Source organism: Tamandua tetradactyla, chromosome 7 (assembly GCF_023851605.1).
Source record: "Tamandua tetradactyla isolate mTamTet1 chromosome 7, mTamTet1.pri, whole genome shotgun sequence".
NCBI lineage: Eukaryota > Metazoa > Chordata > Mammalia > Pilosa > Myrmecophagidae > Tamandua > Tamandua tetradactyla.
In genome coordinates this window covers 15,593,934-15,611,424 of record NC_135333.1, presented here as the reverse complement: position 1 = coordinate 15,611,424, position 17,491 = coordinate 15,593,934, and the positions used below count along the sequence as shown (strand labels likewise).

General features: G+C 44.0%; 1 long non-coding RNA gene across 2 annotated transcripts; it reads left to right on the top strand.

Annotated features, from left to right (window-relative positions):
• The first annotated feature begins 7,821 nt into the window (after window positions 1–7,821).
• Window positions 7,822–11,289, top strand: LOC143689503 (uncharacterized). Of its 2 annotated transcripts, none has more exons than XR_013178808.1 (3): window positions 7,822–7,993; window positions 9,696–9,818; window positions 10,233–11,289. It is a non-coding gene; the product is annotated as an uncharacterized LOC143689503 (long non-coding RNA). The 2 variants fall into 2 exon arrangements; XR_013178807.1 differs by lacking the exon at window positions 7,822–7,993 and adding an exon at window positions 8,700–9,311.
• Window positions 11,290–17,491: the final 6,202 nt, after the last annotated feature.

Here is a 17,491-nt window from a genome sequence, read left to right as displayed (position 1 = left end):
GTCACGGGAGATTATCTAACCCTCAGCGCACGTTCAAATCATCCCGAGTTAAGCAGCCGTCTAATGTGTGTCCTCTCAGATCTCATAATGTGGCAGGTTTGTGAGGAAAATTTCTTTTATTTGGGGGACTTAATCTCCTATATTGCTTTGCCTTCTCCATCTGGTCAATACAAAGTGTTTGCGATCTGCACGGAGGGAGCCAGGAAGACCTCTAGAACTGTTTACCGATCCTTGTCTCTTTTTAAAAAGGGTGCGTGTGTTTGTGTGTGGGTATATATATATATATTTCTTTGGTTTTTCTGTTGTTGTTGTTTGTTTTTGTTTTACATGGGCAGGCACCGGGAATCGAACCCGGGTCCTTGGGCTTGGCAGGCAAGCATTCTTACCTGCTGAGTCACCGTGGCCCACCCTTTCTTTGGTTTTTTACACGGGCAGGCACCGGGAATCGAACGCGAGTCTCGGGCATAGCAGGTGAGAACTCTGCCTGCTGAGCCACCATGGGGTATACATATATATTTGATTAATTTTTTAGGGTGACAATCAGTGATTCCAAACAAAAATGACCTAATACCCTTGAACTGCCTCCTGAAGCCTCCCCCCAAACCACACCCTTCTCTGACTCTTTCCAGCTCCCAGTGAGAAGAGCTCTGTGAGGATCAGATTTTCATTTCACTAAGTCTGCTTGAATATGAAGGTTTAGAATTTTGAAATTGACCTATCCTTTTCCTGAAATAAATAGGATGGACAGCTCCCCAGACTCCATGCCAAGAAAAGATGTCAAACACATTCAGGTATGAAAAAACCTTTTCTCACAGCAACTGTTGAAAAAGCTGAAAAAGGGATCAGACTTAATCAACTAGAGATATGAATGAAGCTGGTTAGGACGAAGGTAAAGCAGACTAAAGGGTAAAGGATGATATTTACTGTATTTTAAAACTTCAACTTCTCTGTGATACCAAAGGCAGAAATGTTTATTCCCACCTGGGGAAGACCTGATATTCTTTCAAGCTTTAGTGACTGCTAATTTAATAGGATAAGCCTTCCATTTGGGGGCTTGCCCTTATGAAACTTATTCCTGCAAAGGAGAAGCTAAGCCTACTTATAATCATGCCTAAGAGTCACCCCCAATAACCTCTTTTGTTCCTCAGATGTGGCCACCCTCTCTAAACCAACTCATCAGGTGAACTCACCATTCTCTGCCCCACCAATGTGGGACATGACTCCCAAGAATGTAAATCTCCCTGGCAACGTGCGACATGACTCTCAGGAATGAGCCTGGCCCTGGCATCGTGGGAGTGAAAAAATCTTCTTGGCCAAAAGGGGGGAGAGAAATGAAACAAAATATAGTTTCAGTGGTTGAGATAGGTTCTTACTCCTATTGTTTTTACAGTAATGAAAATGTTCAAAAATCTATTGTGATGAATTCAAAACTATATGAACACTGTGCACCATTGATTGTATACTTTGGATGATTACAGAGCATGTGAATATAACTCATAAAATTGCATTAAAAAAAACCTTTTCTCAAAGTGACCATGCACATCTTGTTCTCCACTCTAACATTTATCATACTGTGACTTTAAGAACATTGCAGAGGTCTACGTATTTTTTTTTCCTTTGGGAAAGTTAAGAAGAGCTGCTGTGTATTGAACTACAGGTAGGATTGATTTATAATGTTACTCCCAGTAACAAAACCGCATTTTTATGATCATCACCTTTCTGAGAGTTGCCACAGCCACCAAGGGTTTCCTTCAGTTCAATTGAAATTGAGCCCAATTCTATATAATTTTTACCATTCTAGTTCAATTCATCAGAGCTGCAGAGAATTAGCATCTTCCCTCTTCCCCATGACTGCCCTTAGGTATTGTGGATAGTCATCATATCTCTTCAAAACCCATGAGCTCTATTCTAAGGAAGCAGTCATCTAGCTGAGACTAAGCCAGTTATAAAGGGCTGCTTCCATTTTCCATCCAGACCAAGAGCTCTTATTACTGCTGAAGTGCGCACCTGGCTCCAAAGAATGTCTGCTCGCACTCCAGCCCTGCAGAGCAGACTTCCTGCAGTTCTCTGATACAACGCTAATGCTTCCTTTCCTTATTGCAAATAATTGAGAATTGATCATACCACCGTAACAAAGGATCTATATGAAGGCTGGGGATTTACAGCTCCATCTCTGGATTTCTGTGAAAACTTCTATTAGGATAAATGTGTTAAGCAGAAATGTAAATACAGAAAAACAAAAGGGGGTGAGGATTCTCTTGAGTCAGGCTGCAATGCCTCAGTAAGAAAACGAGGAAATTCCGGCATGACATTGGTCCATGGAATTTGTAGATAGGGGAATAGAGTAGTGTTCCTTCTCCCTTGGATAATTTTGTTGAGGGATGTGGCTGATGTTCTATGGAACAAAATCTCACAAATTGAGGCCCTTCATTGAGCAGATTGTTGGGGGTGGGGGGTGGGAACAGTTTCATATTCATTTGAGACCAAGAGACCTATTAATTGCCCACTGTATTAGTTAAGGGTTCTCTAGAGAAACAGAATCAACAGGCAACACTCACAAATATAAAATTTATAGAAGTGTCTCACGTAACTGTGGGAACATAGAGTCCAAATCCACAGGGCAGGCTGTGAAGCTGACGATTCTGATGGAGGGTCTGGATGAACTCCACAGGAGAGGCTCGCCAGCTGAAGCAGGAAGAGAGCCTGTCTCTTCTGAATCCTCCTTAAAAGGCTTCCAGCGATTAGATTAAGCATCACTCATTAAAGAAGTCACTCCCCTTGGCTGATTACAAATGGAATCAGCTGTGGATGTAGCCGACGTGATCATGATTTGATTCTATGAAATGTCCTCATTGCAAAAGACAGGTCAGCACTTGCCCAACCAGACAAACAGGTACCACCCACCTGGCCGAGTTGACACATGAACCTGACCATGACATTCACCAAAGCATAGTCATCAGCATCCTAATTTCTCTTGAATAACATGTCATCATGGTTATTAAAATTTACAGACTTGCATTGAAACTGCTTCTGTTTTTGACTTGTACCACCACCAGGGAGAAGGAATTGCATGTATTTAGTGGGCAGATTCCATTCGACTCTTGTCAACTTTTTGGTTGGTTAGGTGGTATATTCTGAGTGTCCCTAATAAGAATTCTCAGCAGATACTGACACCAAATCAAGAAACTCATCATGGGCAGAGGCTCTATTTCCATTGGAGGCCCAAACCACTAGGAACTGACAGAAGGGACACAGTAGAACATCTCAGCTTTCCCTTTTCTTCCTTCCCACTGCCACCACTCAAATCACCCTTATGCCCAGACTATTCCATTTGCTCACTTCATGGTCTCCCTGTTTCTCTGTTCTTCCCAACCCACTCTCCCCAGTGGCCAAAATAATTCTCTTAAAGCATCACTTTTTATGTATCATTGTCTTTCTCAAATGACTGTTAGTTTATAACAGCAATTCTTATACTGTGCACAGATTAATAGCTATTCTTTTAGACGATTTTAGAATTTTTTAGACAAATGGGAATTTGGGAAGTTCTGGATTAAACATAGAGTTTCTTTACTACAGGACTTTTTGGAGCCTTAAAATGCTAATAAGCATTGCACATTTTCAAGCATTTCCCCAAATTCACTTGACTAGGATCCTGGCAGGAAACAGATGGCTCATTCAAAGAAGTAATTGCAGGGACTATTAACAAAAGTGTGAACAGATTAAGGAAACCAACAAGGAATGATGAAGCACCCAGGGACTAGCAACACAGAGAAGCTGCTTCTACCTGAGGCATTAAGGATAAGGGCAGGGAACAGCTACGGGAGGCTGGGAGAGCCATGGACTTGGGAGAGGCACTGCCCGACAGGAGCTGAAACCTCCATAGAGGGATATGCCACCAGCAAACCCAGTGTGGCAGAGAGGAGCAGGGGCACACTTGTCCCACCTTCTTTCTCTTCCCCCATTCCAATTGCCTGTCCATCTGTTACATCGTCTGAACCTAACCCAAAGCTAAAGGGCGTGAAAGTCCAGATCATATAGTTCCTAGACGTCAGCCTTCCAGGGAACAGAGCAGGACAGAGAAGGGTGGCTTACACTTCTGGAGGTCAGAAGTCTGAAATCATGGTCTTGACAAGATTGATTCCTTCTAGAGGCTTTTAGGGAAAATCTGTTCCCTACCGCTCTCTGAGCTTCTGGTAGCTCCAGTAAACCACAGTGTTCTTTGGCTTATAGACGCACCACTCCGATCTCTACCTCGATTTTCACATGGCTTTCTCCCTGTGCCTTTGAGTGTCTGTCTCTCCTTTTCTTTCTCTTCCAAAACCCAACTTTATCCAGAATCCAGGATGATCTCATTTTGAGAGCCTTACCTGAATTTATCTACAAAGACCCCCATTCCAAATAATGTTACATTCTGAGGTTTCTGGGTGGATATGTATTTTTTTTTTGGAGGGGTTGCACTATTCAACTCATTATGATCTGCTAGAACCCTACGTTTTTCAGAATACCACCAGGGCAATGCTGGCATAAATCATGAGCTTTCCATCCCTCAGCTGAGCATTTGAGTCCCTTCATTATCTGGTTACAATCACTCTACTCCCCACTGCTCTGCCCTGGACACTGCCTCACCTAGTGCTCAGGAACAGTTTCTGCTTTCAAGGCTCAGCCTTTGCTCCCGTCCTTCTCTCTGTGTAGGCACCTGCCTCACTTGCAGCTCCTCAGCTCAAGGCTCATCCCATTTCCCATCTCCTCTGGGGAACTTCCCTGTCCATCTCAGATAAAAGTTCATTCTACTGCCCTCAGTGTTCCTACAGTTACAGGGACCATGGTTTCTGAATTAGAATAGATATGGTCTGAAAAATGATTTTGGGTGGCTTCCAGAAGTGAGAGGCAACCTCAAATCCATGGGACCTTTTGTACCTTTGATCCAGACAACTGATTTTGTACTCATACTCTGTGCTTGGATTCCACTTGATCTTTACCAATATTTCCACGTTTTATCTCTAAAAAACCCTCTGTGATCACTGAACCAACACTTGCCATTTTTCTTATTGCCCCCAGTTGTCACAGTGACGTGAGTGCATAGTAAGTACCCCAGAAGTGTTGTGGTTGGGTCGTGAAGAAGCAGCAAGCAGCAGAACAGTATCTCAGAAAAGAGACATCATTTTCGGCTCTGGGAGTTTATTTTTTGCTGGCCTGCAGGATGAGCCAGTGCCTCAGATCTCCACAGCTGTGTCAGGCAGGGAGTGTGTGCCGGATCGCAAGGGGAGCCTGGGGGTGGGGTGGGAGGAAGGCTAGAGAAGGTGGATGCTGGCGCTGGGAGGCTGCTCCAGATGTAATGGAGGGTTCTGGGTCTCCAAGAGGCAGTCGCGCTCTGACTAGTTCTTTCACCTTCCTTGATGCTCGGTTCAGGAACTGGAACAAGAAGCCTCTTCTACAGCCAGCTCACTCCTCCACACCATTCTGTTCTTTCATCTGAGTTTCAATTTAACTGGATCGCAGGCAATAGAACCTCTGGCCGTCTCCAGCAAGAGGATACTGGGGGAAAGTATGACATCTCATGGGAACTGAGGATTCAGGAATGTTCCTTTCCTGTTCCCTACACTTATTTAAACACACTGGCTTCGATATTCTAATGGATCCTTCATTATCTGAGCCTTTTCAAATGATCTGATTGGCAGGGTGTGCAAGGCTTTGCTGATCCAGTTCATAGCAGCTTCCCGCATTCCAAATAATGTTACATTCTTCGGTTGAAGGACTCCTGTCCCTATGAGCTCAGGCTTACTCAGAGGTTTTAGAGTTCAGGGGAAATAAAGAAACAAATTGCATCCTCTGCAGCAAAAAGTTTTGATGACACTCTAGGTCTTTAGCTCCTCCTGACTGTTCAGAACTCTCTTGTCTGCACATCCATCTTGATGTGTCTCAGGGAAAATGCTTTGCCTTTAAATGAAGTAAAAGTGTGTGTGTGTGTGTGTGTGTGCAAATGTGCATGTGTGTGGTGTGACGTTGGAGTGTGTGGGGAGTGGTGGACAAGGGTGACCCAGAATAACTATCACAGTCCTAGAGATTGACTTCCAGCAATGAAATTTAAAAAGGAGCCCTTGCTACTTTCCCATTGCCTCTTTAAATGCCCCCTTTTTCCTCTCTGGTGGAGTTGGAAGACATAAAGTGATCGCCTGCCTCTCTTAGCCTTGCCATGGGGGCTGCCTGAGCAGAATTTCTGCCTTTACTTGAGAACAGAAACTTCCCAGGTGGTCCTGTGGTACAATGGAGAGCCCACGGTATGCCTAGGGACCCCAAACTTCCCAAATCAGCATCACCCCCCACACAGTGGACGAAGAACAGACATTACCGCCCTTGCTGGGGAACCCTTCAAAGCTGGGAGGGAGTGAAGGGGTGTAGGCTCATGACTGGGGAACAGGGGTTTCCCTGCTGCCTTCCTGGGGGTTTCAGAGAGTCCCAGGAAATAACGGCAGTTCTGTGGGCTCCCCACCACTGAGATAATAGGCTCTGTGTGTTGACAGATGAGAAAAGGGGAGGGACACAAATCCCTGGATCCAACCCCAACCATTACAGACCGTGGACCACTGGGGCTAAGCAATACAGCTCTTCGGGCTTCCATCAGCCTGTGGCAGGAAGCGCCCCAAACCAACAGGTTTACAGAAAGCAATGCTTCCTCTCCCCAGTGCTTGTCTGAAATCAGCACTTCCTACTGCTTCTTTCTTTCTATAGTTAAAGCTGCAGGGACCCTTGGGCACCAGATGCCTGGTGGAGACGTTGAGGCTTGTACACCAGCAGAACCCTTTTTCCTGGAAGGGGTGGTTTTCCCCAGCCCAGCCCTGCACAACCTCCCAGCCCAACCCTATCTGCCTCCCAGCCCCAAGGAGACATGTGTTTTCACCTTGGAGTGGCCTGCTCCTGCTTCTCTCCTTCTACCATCCAAGTCCTCAAAACAAACCCCTTTTTCTCACATCGGGCTTGTCCCTTTAGCCTCTTCTTTGTTAATTTAGGGGGGAAAACCTAGGAACTCTTTTCTCCTGAAGACTAGTTAAAGGACTCCTGTTTCAGTTTGTTAAAGCTGTCAGAAATGGATTGGGTATTACAGAGGAGATTTTTTTAGGTTACAAATTTACTGTTCTAAGGCCATGAAAATGTCTTAATTAAGGCATCAAGAAGGAGATACCTTCTTTGAGGAAAGGCTGCTGGCATCCAGTGTGCCCCTGTCACATGGAAGGTACACGGTGACATCTGCTGGCCCTTCTCTCCTCATTCTGCTTTAATGTCTCTGTGCATTTCTTTCTCTCTTAGCTTCTCCAGGGGTGTTTTTTTCTGAGCTCTTGCTCTCTGTGAACTCTCTTAAAGGACTCTAGTAAAGCATGAAGCCCCACCTTGAATGGGTGGGGTCACAGCTCCCTGGAAACAACCTAAGTAAAAGGTCCGACCCACAAAATGTCTGCACCCACAGGGAAGGATTAAAAGAACCTAGGCTTTTCTGGGGTACATAACAGGCTCGAACCAGTACAGACTCCCTACTCTTCTTGCTAACTATTTCTTAGTACTTGATTTATTTTTCACTTAGTCACACAATGGTATTGTGTAACAAGGGCAGGGAACTAATAAGGAGACTATTTCTGTAATATAATCCCATTCGTTTTCAATTTAACAAATATGTTTTGAGTGCCAGCCGTTTGCAAGGCACTGAGCTCAGAAATTCAGGGGACCCAAGCGCATTAGGAACATCACCTCTGCTCTCAGGGAGTTCGCTGTTGAGAGGGACTAATAAAGAAAACATCATAGTGCCTCCTGGCAAGGCAGAGCCCATAAGTGGCCTTAGTGGTGGTCAGTCCCGGTCTAGGGAAGAGAGCCGAATCAGCCTGGGCAAGGGCCTTGGTGAGGGGTGATGGGTCCCAAGGGAGACTCTACAGAAGCAACGGGCTTGGGGCACAGCTCCAGTGCATGAGCAGAGCCTACTGTTTCCTACGGAGCCTCGCCTGGGGTAAGGTAATTCTACAAACCAGAGCTAAGAATTGCAAATCTGTGTGTTCTTTGATTCTGAAATTCCCCAGCACATCCCCCTCCTCCTCCCTTGTTAAACTTGTTCTTGCTCACTCCAGTTCAAAACACAAGCATTTGGGTAGCCAGGGGGAAAGCTCTGGATCTGAGATACAGGCACAGGCCTCCTTCCATAAAGCTGGATTGGTTAGAAATATTTCTTCCTCTATAGTAAATGAAATATAAATCTTTCAGAATCTCTGTTTTCATGGGAAATGGCACAGTAATGCAGACACTTGATAGAGGGAGATGAACAAGTTAAGAAACAAGGGTTTCCCTCTTTTTCTTTTTCTTTTTTTTTCTCTTTTGGTGATATCTTCTCTCTTTGCCCAACAAGTGCAGTGATGCAGGTGAGATAGCGTTTCTTTTTTTTTTTTTCTTTAGCTATTCTGCTGCTCACATCCTCCCTCTGGCCTCTTCCTTTAATTTTATAAAGAATCTCAATGCAAAAAATGTCCTGATGTGGACTGAGCTGAGAGACCACACCTGTTAAAGTACATTCTTCCTTCCGACCCCTGGAGCTGGGGTGAGTTTGTTCCTGGGCTGCTCCCCACCCATCCTGCACTCAGCCTCCAGATCACAAAGGCTCACTGTGGTCTCCTGGCAGATGGGTGTGGCCTGATAAGCACCTCTCACAGTTATCACTTTGTGCTTCTCCCGGGGAAGGCGTTCATTCTCCCCGCAGACAACTGGCAGGTGGAATCAATAGCCGCACAGTCTCCTGGGACCCGTCCCTTGGTTCATTCCAGCCACACTGGAGCCTCCTCACTCCTGCCCTGCCAACTATGTCTCCTTCAAGGGCCAGATCAACAAGGGGAAGGGTTCGATAGACTTCTAATACTTCACCGTTGCCCTAGACTGTGTGATTGGGATGCAAAGGGGGAAAAAATCCATGGATGTGAAACAGGGCTTTGGTTTATTTTATTCTGATTATTTGGCTAAGATCTACAGACCAGGGGAAGACTGGCATCTTCACTGTGAAATTAGCTGTTAAGTAGATGTGAAGGAGGATGAAGCCAAATATACCGATGCCTCAGTGTACCCGAATGCCATAATTTCCAGTTTTCGTGGCTGTGGGACAGTCTGTGCTACCTCCCAAACTTCTCTCTCACCTGCACCTGCCTACCTGCTCTTAAAAGTGCTGCATAGCATATACTTTTATACTATATAAGGACTTGTATGATTGCACATTCTTTCTACCAACATCCATCTCACCGTTAAACTCCGGATCTTTTTGGAATCAATCGAATGTAAAAATCCAGGTAAAACAGAATTGACCTTGAATTTTTTTTTAAGAATTTCTTCATGCATCCCATAATAATTAGATTCTTCTGCCCACTGGGGTCATGACCCAAAGACTGAGCATTCCTTCTCCAGAACGGTGGAGATAAACCTCTGTCTGCTGTTCCAGCACTCGTAGCCTTTCTGTCATGGGTGTGAAATGTGAAGCTTTCATGCATTTTAATGTTGCTCTTGTGTTAGTGCCAAAAATATAAGCTAACGTGCCAGAGTCCCTGTGGTGTGCAAAACCCCGAAAGGAGTGTACATGTGCAATGTTTCATTGATTTTCAAATGCTCCCGTCCCGGCCCCAACATGACCTCATTGGGAGATTCACAGAGCTGGTACACTTGTTCTCGTTTTATAGACGAGGAAACTGAGGTTCTCTGGATGTTATGGGTTGAACTGTGTCAACGCCAAAAGTCATGCTCAAGTTCTAAGTTCCTGCCCTGTTGATGTGACCTTATTTGGAAGCAGAGTCTTTGAGGATGTGAGTAGCTAAAATGAGGCCAAACGGGATTAGGGTGGGCCCTAATCCCACATGACTGGTGTTCTTTTTTTTTTTTTTTTTATTTCTTAATTTTACTTTTTTAAATACCAAGAAAAAACACCAAATAAATGCAAACATTCCTGTTTTGATCATTTCATTCTACATATATAATCAGTAATTCACAATATCATCACATATTTGCATATTCCTCATCATGATCATTTCTTGGAACATTTGCATCTATTCAGAAAAAGAAAGAAAACAAAAACAGAAAAAAAAATTATACATACCATACCCTTTACCCCTCCCTTTCATTGATCGCTAGCATTTTAAACTAAATTTATTTTAACATTCGTTCCCCCTATTATTGATTTTTATTCCGTATGTTCTACTCATGTCTGGTGTCCTTATAAGAAGAGGGACATTTGGACAAACAGACGGATACAGGAGGGAAGACCATGTGAACATGGAGACAGACAAGTTGCAGTGCTGCGGCTACAGGCCAAGGAACTCCAAAGCTTGCTGGTCACCACCCGAAGGAAGGATTCTCCCCTCCGGGTTCCAGAGGGCACTGGGCCCTGACGACACCTGGATTCAGAGGTCTGGCCTCTAGAACCATGTCTATAGATTCCTTTGCTGGAAGCCAGCCAGTCTGGGTACTTTGTTATGGGGCCCGAGGAAGCTACTACTTTGGTGTTGAGGAGCTCCTCAGATCTCCCATCTCCCGATTGCTCGTCTAGTCGCTCTTTGCCAGGCCTGGTGCTACTGGCAGTGACTCCAGATGAGGGGCCGTGGTAAGAGCACAACGGGAAATGAAAAACACAAGAGAAAAACCACGGAGGATACCTGCAGGGATAAATACGTGATGGTGTAGCGTGCTGCTGGCTCGGGGTCATGCTGTAAGAGATCCTGCCTTTCAACTTCCCACAACCGCTTGGACTTGGGTCGCTTCCCTCCTGAGCCTGGGAGTCTCGGGGTCGGCGACAGGAAGGCGGAGAGGAGGAGGCTCTGCTTTGGTGGCATTGCGAGGCTCAGGACCCACCTGCATGGGCCCGTGCTGCCTTCAGGCCCTTTCCTCTCCCCCCCACCTGGCTGGGGCGCCCTTGGTGACTTACGGACATGGCTCCTCGTGGCGCTTTAGCTACTGTTTCTCCATGAATTCCTCTCAAAAGAAGCTTAGCAACAGTTATAGGCTCTAGTTTCTGGTTTTAGAAACAGCAAAACAACCTGAAAGTACAGCCCTTCCGCGATAACAGACCCACCTGGTCAACAGCAGTTTTCCCCTGAGGACCCACTGCTGGAGGCCACGGGGGATGCTTTTCACCAGCCAGTCTGAGCAGCACCCTGAGCACATCGCCTTCTTCTGCCAGCAATGGCGGCCCCTGCACTGTGGCCCCTTTGCCGACGCTGCCCAGGCCCTCTGCAACCTTGTGGCTCCCATCAGCCTTAAAAAAAAAGTTTATATATATAATCTACCCCTAGTTCATATATAAATTGTATATAATGTACTTTAAATTTATATATAAAGTATCTATTATGCCTTTAATTTATATAGAAATTTTATATTATATTTTTAACTTCTATAGAAATTATAGTCTATTCCTAATTTATATATAAATTATATAGGGCACTGTTAATCTGTATATAAATTTTATATAGTATACCCTTAATTTATATATGTATTATATATAGATATACAAGCACACACACACACACCTTTTATTAATGCTTGCTATGCAGCCTGGCACCGTGCTAAACACTCATGTTACTTTCATACCAACTCTCTGAAGGAGAGATGGGTCATTTCACAGATGAAGAAACGAAGGGCAAGAGACGCTAGCTGGCTGTCCATGGTCCCATGGTTAGTTAGCAGCAGAGCAGGGATTGAATCCAGGGCTTCCTGGCTCCAGGGACTGTGCTCTGTTCTAGGCTGACCCTTTTATTTCAGGTTCCAGTTTCCCCATGGGAGGGAACCCCGAGCCCTGCTGGCTACCAGGCCAGTGCCGGCTTGGATTCCCTCTGGGCTAAACCAGTGTTGTCACACTCTTGCTCTTTTCCCAGACCTTTCTATTTTTTTTCCTTCCCGCTCTGATAAGAACACGCACAAAGCAGGGCTTATGGTGCTCAGGGTTTAATCTGACTTACTATACAGACCGCACCTATTCCTCTTGAATGTCTCAGGCTGAACCGAGTGCCACCCACATCTGAGGAAGGGCCTGCGCTCTGGCCCGCCGGGTTCACCCACAGTTCACGTGGTAGAAGTGAGTGAGTCACTCCTCGATGGCACAGCCAGGACTTGATGACCCGGTGGTTTCCTTCCTTAAATGGCTAGAGATTCCAACTGCTGCGTGAATAACAAAGACCTGAATGTCCCACTGGCCAATGGAGAAGAGGCCAGCAAGCAAAGGAACCACAGCAGCTGTTTTTTTCCAGAGTGCTGAAGGCTGCAATCTTAGCCCCTCTCAGCTGTCCTGGGGAAACCTGGTGGGGTCCAGCTGAGAGCACAGATGGCTCAGGGCCATGAACCCACCCCTGGAAAACCGTCAGAGGAATCCGTGCCCGGCGGACAGGCGCCCCCTGGCCAGCCCTGTGGCCGGCTCCTCGTCCAAGGAAATGCTGCTCTCTGACTTGAGGGGAAAGGGCATTATTTGGCAGTGCATTGGGCATTGAAGGACACTAAGAAGGCATGAGACAACAAATCTTTTCTTCTTCCTTGCAGCTTTAAAGTCTTATCATACCTCCCTTTCTCTTTCCTACATTTTCCTTCCTGACTCTTCCTTTGTGCCTGTCTCTTGGAGTTTTCACTAAGTATTAGATAAATATTACATGTTAAATATATTAAATAGTCATCCTGCTACATGCTTCGTGGTTAATTAAACCAAAGCAGAGAGGTACAAAATGTTACATCTTCACAAGGTCACCACCATCCTGACTTCTTGTTCTTTCCTGCGTAGAGAGAGGGTAAGTGTACGAAAAGCTAAGATTTCACATTCATTATAATCACCTGTAAAAAAAAAAAAAGAAACAACTCATCATTCTTCTGATGAAAAAGGGACAGGAATTTATAGCATAGCCGGAAAAACTCCATAAAGGAGATTGGGACCACAATAGTCCAGAAGAAAAGAAAATGAGCCCTGAAGCCTTGACCAGGGATGCGAATGCTGTCACTTTCTTGTGGGACCCTGGACAAGACTGCTAAACCACCTGAAGTTCAGTTTTCTCAGCTGTGAGAAAGGAATGATAGTACTGAGCCCCTTCAGGCTACTGTGAAGATTAAATGAGGTAACAGAGGGCCGGTGTCCAGCAAGACCTCTGAAAACCTGAGCTCCGTTTCCCTCTTTGTTTCCCTTAAAGTTTTAATGTTTCCCAACAAAAGTGCAAACATCGCCGGGATAAGCTCTGGCAGATTATTTAAGGCAACTTGGCTGCCCAGAAGAATTTGTCCCAATCCTAAGGCCTCTCCATATTAGTAGGGCTGATTGTCGATGCCGATGGAGCCTGTTGGTGCCAGACCTGAGCACAGAGACATGACAGCTCCTTCGTGCTTGCGAACTTATGCTGCTGGAAACCGAATGACGGGACCTTCTCTGATGAGTTCCTTTGTCTATATTCAAGAGAATCGAGTCAGCGTCCCGTCCCGAGAAAAACTGTCCCCACATCTTTTCCATTTAAAGAGGTTTTGTTGTTGTTATTGCTGTTTTATTTCAACTTTCTTTAAATTGATTTCCTTTCTCTGCAGCATATGCTGGAATTCTGTGCTCCTGAGCAAATATTTCTATAAGGAGCCCTAATACCTTGGCTAAATGTCAAATAAACAACTCTCGCCCTGGGGAGGGGGGCCTTTTTCTGATACAGCGAAAGCTCTGAGAAGCACTTGTTGTCCCCAGATGGAAAGAATTCCAGGGGTCTCTCCCACCCTAAGCACAGTGCCTGCCCTTCCCTGTTTGAGCTCCAGCTCTCTCCCCTTTTGTCTGTCTGCCCTGCAAGGCCCTCCTGTCCTCTGGCTCAGCTAGTGGTCCAGGATCAACAAACATGTTGACTTACAGTAAGTCCTGTTGGCTCCCCATTTCTCTACTCCCGCCCAGTGCCGAGAGCTGTTACATGGAATTAAAATGTGGCCGAGGACCCAATGAAGCTATTATGGTTTGAACCTAGTAAACATGACTGGCTCTCCATGAGGCTTGTTGAGTTTCAGTGGCTAAAACTGTTCGGTGTACTCATAGTTATTTCTTGACACAGATTTCACCCTCCAAAATGGCCATGCAAATAAGGTTCATGACCATTATGATCCCATTTTGATGATGAATTTCGGAAAGAGAAAGAAATAGTATGATCTGGAAGAACAAACACCAGACTGTCAGCAGAAGTTACACTTCCATTGTGGCATTGTTTCCTCTTTCCCTCCCCCTTCTTCCCCTCTTCTTTTCTCCCTCCCTCCCTCACTTCCTTCTTTTCTTCCTAGCTGTGTTTTCTAAATTTTCCTATTAATCATGTTTTATTCTTGTAATAAGAAACAGATACAAATTTATGTTTTTAAATGAAGCTTACTAAGACAGTCGCTCATAAATATATCATTCTTTCCTCCAGGATGAAGCAAATGTTAACAGTTTTGCTTATTTCCAGGTATAAATCATTATTTTCCCTGTGTGAGTTGGTGAGTGCTATTTACAAGGCTATTTTAAACTAACAAGCTTATTTTGGAAGGTTGTGATAGTCTTAGAGGGAATTACAGGATTTGAGTTGGGCAATATTTTGGATCCAGTGTCTGGTTTGATGGACAAGAGAAGAAATAACTAAGTGTTTCTTTGGCTGAGGGGAAGCAGAATCAGGTCACTTTAGGTTTACAATGGATTCAAGTAATTACCTTTTTTATATGTCAGTTAAAAATTCATCACCCACTGAAAAGGTTAATCATGGATCATGTCTCTCTTCACACTTCTTTTCTCAAGACTATTTGGTTAAAAGGAGTTCAGCTTGATCAGGACTATTAGTATTTGAAAGTGTGTTTGCTGAGATGGTGCTTGGTGAAAGACAAATATGATATTCAGAATAATGAGGCAAAATTTATATCATTTAAATGAGACATGGAGGATGACTTTCTATTACATACCCCAGAAACAAAAACAAACAAACAAAAATAAACCATGTTCTTACTCTTAACCCATTTCTGTGGGTATGAACACATAATATAGAGAATCTTTTGAAGATGTTATTTTTAGTTAAGGAGTGGCCAATTGAATCATATTGGGCTTTAGTCCTAATAACTAGAGTCTTTTATAAACAGAATGAAATTCAAACCAAAATAGAACAAGCCATGGGAAGAAGTAAGGAGTCAAAGGAACCTGGAAGGTAAAGGTACATTGATATGACAGAAAAGCCAAGGACCCAAGGATCACCAGCAGGCAACCCCGAAGGCCAAAGTCTACAGGGAGAGAGCCCTGCCTTGCTAACATCTTGATTTTTATCTTCTCCTAGCCTCAAAACCATGAGCCAGAAAATTCCTGTTACTGCCAACCTGTTATATAGTATTTGTTTCAGTAGCTGAGAAATTAAGACACACGGAACCTGAAGCTCTGGACTTTGGTATTTAGATTGTGCATTACAGATGCACAGAGAGGCGCTCCATGACCTGCACTTCAAGGCTGGAGAAAGTGGAAGGAGCTGTGGTTGGAATTCCCATCTGTTCCCATGTCTGTTGTCAGGATCTTTTAGCTCCATTGCTTTCTCTCTGTGACTAGTGGCACTTGTGGCTCCAGTGTTTCACAGAAGAAAGTTTTCTTTCTCCTTCCACAGAACTCCAGAGAGATTCAGAAACACTGGTGCTGAAGGCATGTTTTCACAAACTCATGGAGTTGGAGGGAGGCTGCTGAATACCTGGCACTGCTGACTAGACCAGGAGCGACAACATCCAGAGCCACGGAGTGCCAAGAATCTCAGCAGAGTAGATAAGGCTTGATGGACTCTGGCTCTAGGCAGGCAGGGTGAGCCCTCTGGTTTGGAAAGGCTTAAGGAGGTGTTAAGAGAATTTGGCAAGGTTCAGGCCTGCTACAGAGAATCAGAGCTTGTCCACCGTCTTTATATTAGTGAAGACTTCATAGACATAGGAGGTTAGCACCAGGATTAAAATGAAATAGATGTCCAGAATATCAAGGGGTTAACGTATGGGGGAACTGTTGGAGAACAGCTCTTAAAATGGGTAAGAAGGAAGATTTTGATGTTTTCATAGGAAGTGATATATTCCCTCTGTGTAAAAAGCATGCTTGTAATCATTTTGTTACATGTTGTAAATTGTTTTCCATGCAATCAATGGGGCAGCTTGTAATCTAGTGCACTTGAGAAGAATCCTAAGTCAGGGCTTCAAACCACCTAACCCAGGGACCCACATGCCCAGGCAGTTTCTTTGGAAAAGAATATTTTGTGGCAGTCACTGTTCATCCAAGAAAAAGGGTCAAACACAAAGTTGTTCCCAATATTTGACCCAGTGTGACTCACTGATAGAACTTTGCTTTATGTAATATGAGTTTCTCTCAAAGTTGTTTATAAATTGTTGGTGATGGTGGTGGTGAGAATCAAATCTTGTTTTCTTATTGACTTACACTTGAAGTTCATGGACTCCCGAAATTACAAAAATAAGTCTTAATTTGGGTCATTACAAGTTCAGAATTTGTGATAACTCAAATGCAGTGTACACAGTTTATCTTTGTTTACTTAGCTAGCTATCTCTTAGAGAATACAAATTAACAGAACAAAAGGCTGATGAACAGTGATTAAAATTATTGAGAGGAAAAACTATTTCCAAGCACCCTCAAATATTTTAGAAGAGCTAATTGCAGAAAAATTCCCAATGTCCTCAATAGACACCCTGCGTTTATTGAACACTCAGCTCTTTATCATGGGGTGGGTGTGTGGGGAAGGATATAAAATTAACAAGACAGTCCCTGCTCTCCACATTTACAACCAAGGCCACGAACTCAAATAAATTAAATACAAGAGCAAATGCTTTAAATGCATCCCTTTCACTCCCAACTTTCTTAAAAAGAAGAAATTATACATCTTTGCTGTCTTTCCTGCATCTCATATTCAAACTTAAAAACAATGAAATCTGATTTCTGATCCTAATGATTGACTGAAATATTGAACTTTCACAATTCAATAGTCAATAGCCTGTCTTGAGTTTTCTTCTCACTTAGTATTTTAGCAGCATTCAATGTTGTTGATCATTTTCAACCTTTTGTTATGCTTTCATGCTTTGTCTTCTTCCTCTTTTCTGGTTTTCATCCCACCTCTGTGAATGCTGTTTTTAAGTTTCTTACTAACCTTTCTGTTGACCTAGAAATGTCATTGTTTTCCTAGGGTTCTATTCTTGCATTTTTTTCTCTTACTCTGGATGCTTTCTCTGAACAAGCTCATAAGCTCCCATTATTTCTACCACAATTTATTTGTACTATAAGTCAGAAATCAGCCCAAAACACTGACCTCCCTATAGACAAGGCAAGCTACCCAAGCTACTGAGCATTAAAGGCTGTGCTAAGAACAGACTGTTATTATGACAGTGCAAGAAATGAATTGGATGGGGGTACAACAAAGAAATATGTGGGTTAGAGCCGTTGTGGTCTAGGTAAGAGGTTACAAAAAGCTTTATTCATCTTTTTTTATTTAATAATTTTTATTTT